General features: G+C 27.7%; 1 long non-coding RNA gene across 1 annotated transcript; it reads right to left on the bottom strand.

The window, feature by feature from the left end:
- Positions 1 to 8,962: 8,962 nt before the first annotated feature.
- On the bottom strand, positions 8,963 to 11,537 carry LOC148546416 (uncharacterized). The gene is made up of 3 exons (XR_015899985.1): positions 11,348 to 11,537; positions 10,099 to 10,164; positions 8,963 to 9,205 (listed from the first exon to the last, which is right to left on the bottom strand). It is a non-coding gene; the product is annotated as an uncharacterized LOC148546416 (long non-coding RNA).
- Between the last annotated feature and the right edge of the window lie 444 nt (positions 11,538 to 11,981).

Genomic DNA, 11,981 nt, shown 5'->3' with positions numbered 1-11,981 from the left:
GAAATCAATCCCTATTTAGCACAAACACATGTATCAGAAACCAAATTCCTTAAGCCTAAATCAACAATATGAGTTATTCGCACAGGCAAGCAATATCCATGGCTCATGGAACTATTTTTCATGGAATGAACCAGTCTCATGCAGTACTATATAATCCAGACTATTTAAGTAGGGTCAACTACTTCCACATATTTATGCAAACTTCAGTAAATTTATGATAAACACAGATTTATATAGTTTATGAAGTCCAAATATGATCAATCAGTATCACACCATGGTTGCAATATCCAGGAATCAACCAACAACGTAACAAATGTGTAGCTAATTGAACAACGTAACATATAGTCCAGTATCATAAAGTCCAGAAAATGAACAATTTAACAAATGTGTACATAATTGAATAACACAACAAGTTAAATTTAGGAATTGAATACCTTCTGCATGTCAGATATGAAACACCACCCGTTTGCCTTATAGTCTCCTAAATCCTCGTGGAGTAGCTCAAGAAACCACTTCCAGTTCTCCTTATTTTCAACATTCACTATAGCCCAAGCAATCACATATATGTGATGATTTGCATCTTGGGCTACAGCTGATAATATCTGGCCTCTAATCTGTGTCTTCAGAAATGCACCATCGAGTCCAATTAGTGGGCGGCACCCTGATCTGAACCCGTTCTTGCAACCACTCAAGCAAACGTACATTCTCTCAAACATGACTTGTCCATCAGGCAATGGAATCACCCCAATCTTCACAGTGGATCCGGGATTCGTTTTCAGAAGTGTTTCAGCATAATCCCTTAACAAGGCATACTGTGCCTTCTCATCGCCATAGACAACATTCCTTGCATCGGCCAAGGCTCTAGCTATTGAGTTTCTATGCAGAATTAGATCACATTTCGACCTAAAGTACACTGCAGCCTCACATTACTTGAAATTAGGATACTTTCTAACTTTTTTAACCAACTTGCTAGCCTACCATGCTCTATTTGCAGCCCTATTTGAATTTTCCCTTGGACATGTATGATCATCATAAAATGTCTTTATCTGCCAGCAACAGTCCTCATGATCTCTTGAAGCATACACAACCCATGCACACTCTTCTACTTGGCGAACTGCCCTACACCTGATATTATCATTCTTAACAAACTTAATCCCCCTTCCCTCCTGAATGGTAAACTCTCTCATAGCCTCCCTAAATTCTTGTTTAGTATTGAACTTCATGCCCACTTGAAGTTGCAGCTCACCAAACCTCTGGCCCCCTTGGAATATGGGAAATTCATCTGAATCTCCATCGGATTCCATCTCATCCTCAGAGTTAGGAGGAGTTTTCATCTCCTCCGAGTGCCAGGAGTTGGCTCCATCAGATTCTGCACCAGGGTCGAGAGCTTCATACCAAATTCCTTCACCTGGACTTCTTACAAAACCCAGGTCCACCTCTACATCTGATAAATCCTCAACTATTGCATCATCATCTTGCATTATATTATCTTTTACTATCTTCTCCTTCCCTTTACCCATGCTTGCCTTCTTTTGAACCTTTTTGACCTCTTTCTTACTTGGTTTTGAAACTCTTGCAACCAATTCTTCATCATTGCTAGAGCTGCCATCACTACTTCCTGATTCATTGACAGTTAAATCCACATGAAGAGGTCCCTTGTCTTTGTTAGTGCTCTTCCCCTTTGCCTGAGATCTTGTTATTCTTTTAGGTGGGTTAAATTTGGGTTTGGGTTTGGAAGTGAAGTTAGACTTGGGATTTGAATGATTTTTCTTGGGCTTCAGAAGGTTCTTGGGCTTTGGAGTTGGCTTCTGATTATGTTTCACAATGGGAGTTGGGTTGGATTTTCTGCTAGATTTCGGGTTGGGTCTATAATTGGGCTTGGGATTTCCAGGTTCATCCATGGGATTGGGCTCTTCATTGCTGGGATTTGTAGTGAGGGGTTCAGCAGCAGGATGGTTTGGAATGGGAGTTGCAGTAGAAGGAATTGTGTTTGCAGTTGAGAGGTTTGGAATTGGGTTTGTAGTGGATTTGTCAACTAGGGTTTGATTTGAGGTATCCACATGTGTTTCTTTGTTACTCTGTAAGTCACCATGTGAAAACTCTTCTACTTCATAATCAAGTAACATCACATCCCTTTTCCCCTCCATCAGTTCAGGTGTGGAAACTCCATGTTCAAAAAACACATCAACTACTCCATCATTCATCTCTGCATGGAAGCACATCTCCCTTAGTTCATCATCACTTGTTAGAGCTCTCAGTCCCACCTCCAAGCTCTTTTCGGGAACCAGCCACCAGCACTCAACTACCTTGTCATACCCCATCTCCTTGAAATAGTTTCTCACGAAAAAAACATCTAGGGTATCCTCATCTAAATCTCCTAAACAACTTCTATTGTCAGGTGAGTAAACCAATTTTTCATCATCATTCTTCTTAAAGGTCCCACCATGGTGGAACATGATATCCAACAATTTTTCCATCTACAGTGAAAAATAAGTATAAGAATTTATCTAATGTATGCTACTGATAATATAATCAACAAACCACAGTACAACATAATCCAATATTGTTTAAAAACAGATACTTCATCACATTGCCATTGTAAAAACACTCTCATTCCCTATGTAAAAACAGAGCATTGACAAAATCCAAACCCACACCACCCAGTACCCTAAACCCTACCTAATACTATAGCATTCAATAATTTTTCATCAACCAACACAAAATTTCCAACTCAAATTCACAACAATGGATACCAAAACTCTATAAAAGATAAATAAAAAATAGTTTATTCACTGCATGCCTACCTCTGTGTCACAGGATTCACGAGGAAGCTTTGCTCCTTCTTTCCCCGATTTTGAACGACCAATGAGCACGTTTCGATCCTCTCCAATTTGTCTCACCACAGAAAACCTCGATGGACTACCAGAACCCAGGCTATGGAGCTTTCAGTTCAAACGTGATGAAGAAGATGAAGTGACGAAATCTTTGAATATGGGGGTATAAGTTTTGGTAACTCCTTCGTGAATGAAACGGCGTCGTTTTTATTTTTAGCGCCAAATACTAATACGACGCCGTTCTCCATAGTCCAGCATGGCAAAAAATTTGCCACATCATTGCCGCCGGGAACGACTTTGGACGGAAAAAGGGGAAGGGACTCACTAGGTGCATTTTTTCCAATCTCAGGGACATAAATGGTGCAATTGGGAAGTCAGGGACTAAATCGGTGCATTTTTTGAATCTCATGGACTACTTTGGGGTTTAACTCGTAAATCGCTACTACGGTTTCTATAAAAAAATATAAAAAAAATGCATTTGCGTATTCGTATTTCAAAAGTTGTATTTATGTAAAATTGGAATTCAAACATTTTAGTGACGTAAATTGTCATTTTTTTAATAAATTTATTTAAATTATATCACAAAAAATATTTTATTCCATACAAAACAATAAAAAAATGACTTAAAAGATGTTAGGAGTAATATAAAATTTGTAATGTCTTAGTGATTTTTAAATAAAATATTCTATATAGTTAATAATAATTTAAAAATTAAAAAATTAAAAAAAGATTAAATTTAAATACAAATATTCATACATGTACTCAAATTTTAAATAAAATACTCTACATAATCAATAATAATTTAAAAATTAAAAAATATTTTATTCCACACAAAATAATTTAAAAAAATGACTTAAAAAATGTTAGGAATACTATAAAAATTTATAATGTTTGACTTAGGTAAATAGATAAAAATATATATTTTTAAATTTTTAAATTATTATTGACTATGTAGAGTATTTTATTTAAAATTTGAGTACATGTATGTATTTACCTAAGTCACCAAAATATTACAAATTTTTATAGTATTCCTAATAATTTTTAAACCATTTTTTTAATTATTTTATATGAAAAAATATTTTTTATAATATAATTTAAATAAATTTATTTAAAAAATTAATAATTTAAAAAAAATATATATATATATATATATATATATATATATATATATTTTATATTACTAAAACATTTCGTCCATGCATAATTTGAATTGCACTGCTTCAAATTACTATTAGATTTTATAATTCAAATGGATCTCATTCAAATGGATCTCATTCGAATTATATAAAAATACTTGGTAAATCCTTATAATGGTTTTCATTTTAATAGATATGTATAATATTGATATCCAATTAGTTTATATATGCATTTTGCCATTGAAAAAAAAAAGTAAGAAAAAAAGAACAACACATAGAGTAGGAAACAAAAAACATATTCATTTAACAAAAAATACAATTGTATTCCATTTATTATTAGCAAAACTATTGGGTAGAAAAGCTATTAATAATAACATAAAAAAGCTATTAAAAAGCTATAATAGAAAAAAATAAAAATGCTATTTAAAAAAAAAGTATTTTTGCAATGACATGAGTTTTCTAAGAATCGATTCCAATTTTTGCATTACTAAAACATTAAATTTTAAGAAACTAAGAGATGAATGAATGCACTAAAAAGAATAAATGAACACAATAGAACGTCTAAAATTCAAATCTCAATTCCCATTTACAAGTAACACTGTACTTTATTTCTTTTAATATAACTTTATTTAATTGCATATACCAAAAACAAGTAATACAAATATCCGAAATATTGGTAACTGAAAAAATTAATAAAAAATAATCAACTTATTTTATTTAACATTCATTAATTATTATGATAAATTATAATTTTTTTGGCTCTCTAATATTACATATACAACACCCAATTACATCACCATATAATAAATATAATAAATATATACAAGCATTTAGGCTCCTGCTTTTCCAGAAAGATTGTATTAGTTTGAAACTTTTATTATAGTTTCTATCAAAAACATTTTACAGTATAATTTTTAATCAAACTTGTTACGATTGTAAAAAGATAGGTATTAAGATATAAATACAAAAATTAACCACACGTAAAACTATGGCAACATAGGACTATAGGAGGATTAAATAAAGTAAGTATATTAGCACATTAATTTACTTCTTTTTTTTTTAATTTTTGAGAAAAAAATCCAAATAAACCAAAGTCATGCCAAAATGTAAATCGATACAGCTATATTCGATTTAGTAATGTTGATACTAAATCGAATCAACCTAATTTGAATTAGTAGGTCTACATGTAAATCGAAATGGATTGTATTTAACTCGACGGATGTAATAGAGTATGCCAAGGGGTTAGACGAACTTGGTCCATAATACTAAAGTTCGTCCAAAGTTTAAACGAAATTCTGTAAATAAAAAACAATTAAATTCTGAAAAACAAAGATGTAATAATTTTTCTTTAGAACTAAAAGTTTTTTTATTTTATATCAAAAAAATTTCAAACAAAATAAGATGTCTAAAATCCAAATCTCAATTTTGATTTACAAGTAACACTTTTTTTTTAAATATAATTTTAATTGCATGTACCAAAAATAAGTAATACAACATCCAAACCCAGTTATGTTACCATATACAAGCATTAAGTTACTTCTTTTTTTTATTTAATTGTTTGTTTGAAAGAAATAAAAAAACATATTTATCATTTATAGAAAAATAAGTTTTAAATTCAAAAAACAAGAAATTATTCAATTCAAACTATATAATTCTGTTCTGCTAAGTCAATTTGATATCTTTTAATTTGTTCATCATTTTTTCTTCTAACAATTGATATCAACATGAACATTTTAATTATTGATAAAACAAAATTTGCATTATGAGAAAAAAAGGTTGAGGAGCTTCAAAATAAAATAAACAATAAAATAAAATAAAAAGCTATAAATTAAGAAGATTCGGGAGTGTGAAAGAGTTGGAATTCTATTTCAGAAAAATTCACACACTCATATCTCAGCGATTTTCTGAGTCTGTCATGAGTTCTTTTTTGGAGGATTCCTTCCACATTTTTTATATTTTTTTCTACCATTTTTATCATTTTTATTTATGTAATTTATTCTTTCAACAAGTTTAAATTCAGTCTTTTTATATTTAAAGTTTATTTTTCATTCTCTTTATTTACTTTGCAACAAATTTTATGTTTCAAGCAAGTTCATTTATTTTTGAAGTATTTCAATTTTATTTTGATTTCTTAGTTCCTCATTTAAAGAAAAATATATATAAAAAAAATCCTTGCTTCTTTATCATGACAAAAATGAAAGACTTTGGTGCATAAAAAGAATTGATAATCACAAAAAAGAAGTAGATTTTGCTTCCATAAAATAGACATTAAACTAATCAAAATTTACTAAAAATTTGCATAGCAGTTAGAATTTAAATTAATTTTATCCTATAACTGATTTATTAAATCATCTTTTACTTCATCTAGAAATAAAATGTACAAATTATTACTTCGTAGAATCAACTGAAAATCTTCTTTTATTTTTGTTTAATTGAAAATTTGATTTTAAAGCGGATATTTTGTGTTTCTTTTTAAATTAAAATTTGAAAATGAAGATAAAATTAGAAAGTGAAATTGAAGGGAAAAAATCAGATGTTTATTCTATTCAAAAGTATTTATTTTGCTTATTACAGGAAAATTTGTAAAAATTAAAAAAAAATATTTAAATTATTTTGGATAACGGTATAAAAATTTTAAATTAAAAAATAATACAGATAAAAAATTATATAGGATAAATATAATTTTTTTTTATTTTTTTAACTAATATTTCTGTTAATTACTTGAACTACTTTCTTTTTTCAAAGATAGATCATATATTATTGAATTAAATTATAGAAGATATATAATTAATTTTTGCTTAGTGAATGAAAAAACTCTAACACTTTAATATTTTCATTTATTAAGATATTTAATTACTGTTAATAAAACTTTAAACTTTTATTATATCATTTGTATAAGTTCTTTTAAGTTCAAATTTTATGGACTTGTAAGTTGTAACAGACAAAAGAAGATAAGATAAGAAAATAATAAATTAAAGTAGATGGATAATATCTTTTAGATTAAAAAAAATAAAGTTGTATTCAAATTATTTTCTTTTAATAATGATACTATTTTCTTCTATATAACGAAGTTCATTATACATGTTAGATTAATAACTATTTTACATTAAAACGAGAATATATAAAGTTTTAAAAATTTTATAAATCTTATTTAATTCCTTCAAATTTTTATGAAAAGACATGATTTTGCTGGTACCTCAATTTGAAAAAGTTAAGGAAGTTTCAAATAAATTTTTTTAATCAAATAATGGTACTAAGCAATGAAGTGTAAATATTAACATAACATTACAAAAATATTTCGATAAAATAATTATTAATAATACTAATAATAAAAGCACGGATAAAAGAGGTATTTAAGAATATTATTAGTATTATTATATTATTATTAATAGACAAACATCAAATAAACAACAAATAAGAGGTATTAAGTAATAAATAAATTGCTTCGTTGTATGCAAAAACGATTTACCAAGCAAAGGAAGCTAAGCAATGCACAAATCATCCTAATTCAGAATTAAATTATTCGAAATCGTTGTGGTTTGCAATAATTTATATAAAATATATAAGTAATTGAATTTAATTTAGGTTAGACACATGATATTAAAGATAAAGTTTTATTTAGGTATTTTATCCTAAAAATATTATTGCTTGTTTGAAAAAAAAAAGCAAAATGCATATATAAATCAATTTGAAGCCAATATTACACATATCTACTAAAACAAAAAATATTACCAAGATCTATCAAGTGTTTTTATGTAATTGGAATGAGATTCATTTGAATTTCAATACTAATTGGAAGCAGGGGAATTCAAATTAGGTATTGACGAAATGTTTTAGTAATTCGAATGAGGGTGAATCAAACTACATGCAAATGAATACAGCTTTAATTTGAAGTAGACTGATTCGAATTACTATCAAGTAGCAGCTCAAGGTAATTCGAATTGGTCTCATTCGAATTACCAATGAATGCCCTATAAATATAGTTCGAGTTCAGCTTTTTATTGTAATGCATGGAATATAAAATATATTTTTTTAATTTTTAAATTACTAATTTTTTTTAATAAATTTATTTAAACTATATTACAAAAGATATTTTATTCCATACAAAGCAATTTAAAAAAATGGCTTAAAAGAAGTTAGGAGTAATATAAAAATTTAATGTCCGAGTGATTAAATTAAATACATACGTGTACTTACATTTTAAATAAAATACTTTACATAGTCAATAATAATTTAAAAATTAAAAATAAATTTAAAAAAGATTAAATTTAAATACAAATATTCACACATGTACTTAAATTTTAAATAAAATACTCTATATAATAATAATAATTTAAAAATTAAAAAATATTTTATTCTATGCAAAATAATTTAAAAAAATGACTTAAAAGATGTTAGAAGTACTATAAAAATTTATAATATCTTACTTAGGTAAGTAGATGATAAAAATATATATTTTTTATTTTTAAATTATTATTGACTATGTAAAATATTTTATTTAAAATTTGAGTACATACATGTATTTATCTGAGTCATTAGAACATTACAAATTTTTATAGTACTCCTAATATTTTTTAATCTATTTTTTTAATTATTTTGTATAAAAAAAATATTTTTTTGATATAATTTAAATAAATTTATTAAAAAAATAATAATTTAAAAATTTAAAAAAATATATTTTATATTCCATGCATTGAAAAAAAAAAAGTTAAACTCAAACTATATTTACCGAGAATTCATTGGTAATTCGACGTGCATGTAGTTAGATTCACCCTCATTTAAATTACTAAAACATTTCGTCCATGCATAATTTGAATTGCAATGCTTCGAATGGATTTTATAATTCAAATGAATCTCATTCAAATTATATAAAAATACTTGATAAATCCTTATAATAGTTTTCATTTTAGTAGATATGTATAATATTAATATCCAATTAGTTTATATATACATTTTGCCCTTGAAAAAAAGTAAGAAAAAAAGAACAACACATAGAGTAGGAAACAAATAACATATTCATTTAACAAAAAATACAATTGTATTCCATTTATTATTAGCAAAACTATTGGGTAGAAAAGCTATTAATAATAACATAAAAAAGCTATTAAAAAGCTATAATAGAAAAAAATAAAAAATACTATTTAAAAAAAAAAGTATTTTTGCAATGACATGAGTTTTCTAAGAATCGATTCCAAATTTTGCATTACTTCTATGTTCTCCTCTTCCTCATGTAACCTGTCAAAAACATTAAATTTTAAGAAACTAAGAAATGAATGAATGCACTGAAAAAATAAATGAACACAATAGAGCGTCTAAAATTCAAATCTCAATTCCCATTTACAAGTAACACTGTACTTTATTTCTTTTAATATAACTTTATTTAATTGCATATACCAAAAACAAGTAATACAAATATCCGAAATATTGGTAAGTGGTAACTTAAAAAATTAGTAAAAAGTAATCAATTTATTTTATTTAACATTCATTAAATATTATGACAAATAATAAATATTAAATAAGACAAATTGTAACCTTTTTTTTGGCTCTCTAATATTACATATACAACACCCAATTACATCACCATATAATAAATATATACAAGCATTTAGGCTCCTGCTTTTCCCAAAAAGATTGTATTAGTTTGAAACTTTTATTATTGTTTCTATAAAAAACATTTTACACTGTAATTTAATCAAACTTGTTACGATTGTAAAAAGATGGGTATTAAGATATAAATACAAAAATTAACCACACTTAAAACTATGGCAACATAGGACTATAGGGGGATTAAATAAAGTAAGCATATTAGCACATTAATTTACTTCTTTTTTTTTTTAAATTTTTGAGAAAAAGACCCAAATAAACCAAAGCCATACCAAAATGTAACTCGATACAGCTATATTCGATTTCGAATCAGCCTAATTTGAATTAGTAAGTATACATGTAAAAAATCGAAAGGGATTGTTTAGACGTAACGTATTTGGCTTTGGGTGATTCACGTAATTTTGGAATGGCTTTGGTTTATTTGGGTGTTTTGTCCTAATTTTTGCGTGAAAAAACAGTATTTATCACTAATAGAAAAACAATTTTTAAACTAAAAAACAAGCCAAGAGTTACGAAATTCAAACCTGAATACTGTTCCACTAGGCCAACCTGATATCTTCCAACTTGTTCATCACCTCTTCTTCTAGCAACTGTTGTCAACATGAACATTTCAATTATTAATAAAACAAAAATTGCATTTTAAGAAAGAAATTCCCGAGATTTAAAATAAATAGATCAGACATGTGAAAAATAATAAAATAAATTATGTAACTTATAAACCTTGTTATTTGGAGTAACACTGGTCGTTGATGGGTCATTAGGAACATCACTAAACTCTTTTGATGAAATTCTTTTAGAAAATAGTTGTTGAAACATATCATCAGGTAGAAAAACTTTTGCATACAGTGGATGTAACTGAAAAAATTCAGTAATAGACTGTGGAATAAGAAAGTCACTGTCGTCTAGTAATGGATATTGATTATCTTCAAATAATTCTTCGCTTACAGAAATGAGTTCATGAGACACATCAACATCATAAAAAGTATCATCTTGTTCTAATGGAATGCTTTTACAAAATTCTTCGTATGACCTAGGAAGTGGTGGCAAATCATTTACACTGTCTTCTTCATTTTTCATATATTCCATAGTTAAGAAAAAGATGTAGAAATAACTATGCACCACTTGTATTGTTAAAGAAGGAGACAGAAGAAAAGGAAGATGATCAACAGTCGTAAATTATAGATTTTCTTAGCTTATGGTGTGTATATATATAAAAGTTTTCTTATCTTTAAATTGTTCGAACATGCAACAAAAAATAAAGATATGATAAGATAATCATAGTAAATTAAACTAAAAAGATAAAATCTTTTGGTTAGAATTTATATTAATTTTATCTTAAAACTGATTTATTAAATTATCTTTTACTTCACATAGAAATAAGATGTACAAATTACTGTCTTATAAAGTCAACTACAAAATCTACTTTTATTTTAGTTTACTTGAAAATTTATTTTAAAAGGGGATATATGTCAAAATTTGGCCTTTGAAGAACAGAATCAGTAAGTAAAAGGTGAGAGAAGTGGGGAAATCACCAGCGAGTGGCGAAAACACCTCTGTTAAAGAGCTGATTAAGAAGTTAATCATTCAACAACCCAGCAATTACAACACAGCAACAAACATTACAAGAACATTTGAACAAAAATTTCAAAAATTAAAAGGAAGAAGAAGAACCAAGCATTCAGCCATCAGTGAACACTAAACAGAGCCATCAGTAACCAGAGCAAAATTAAAAGGAAGAAGCGGAGGCGAAGAAGTGAAAGCAGGGCCACTAACCTTCGACGGAGACACGGACGGCAAGCGGCGATCCGACGGCGAGCTGCTCCAAGCCACGAACAGAGACGCCACGAGGATGGGGGCGACGTGCCGAGCTACCTGGCTTCCGGACAGGGGAAGAGGAAGAAGCGGCGGCAAGGAACCTAGGGCTAGTGTTTTGGTTTGGTGTTGAGTTCACGACTGATTTTTTGTGCTTCAAATAACTCCAAATACTACATTATAAAAATCTACTTTTCGTATCGTATTCCTTTTCAGAGCTTGGATTTTACCTGTCGCTATTTATTGCATTTAAGATACATTACTCATTTCTGTGATTTTTCCTTTAATTTGTTGATAAACAATTTTATTATTATTATTATTATTATTATTATTATTATTATTATTATTATTATGGGGGTGTTTGGGAAAGGGGGTGCTGAGTTGCAAACGGGTTTTGATTTTTGTTTTTTAAAAGCCAGTCTGTTATCTGTCCGATCCAACATAAAAATAGTTGAGAATTTAAATTAGTTTTATCTTAAAAATAAAATTGATTTTTTAAAAAATAGTGGACATCTATTTACTTTAATATAACTTTTAATATAACTGATAATTTAATTTTAAAGGGAATATTTTTGTGTTTGTTTTTAGACGAAAA

Source organism: Arachis ipaensis, chromosome B9, assembly GCF_059453495.1.
Source record: "Arachis ipaensis isolate K30076 ecotype BB chromosome B9, ASM5945349v1, whole genome shotgun sequence".
Classification (NCBI taxonomy): domain Eukaryota; kingdom Viridiplantae; phylum Streptophyta; class Magnoliopsida; order Fabales; family Fabaceae; genus Arachis; species Arachis ipaensis.
This window is presented reverse-complemented; position numbering and strand designations above follow the sequence as displayed.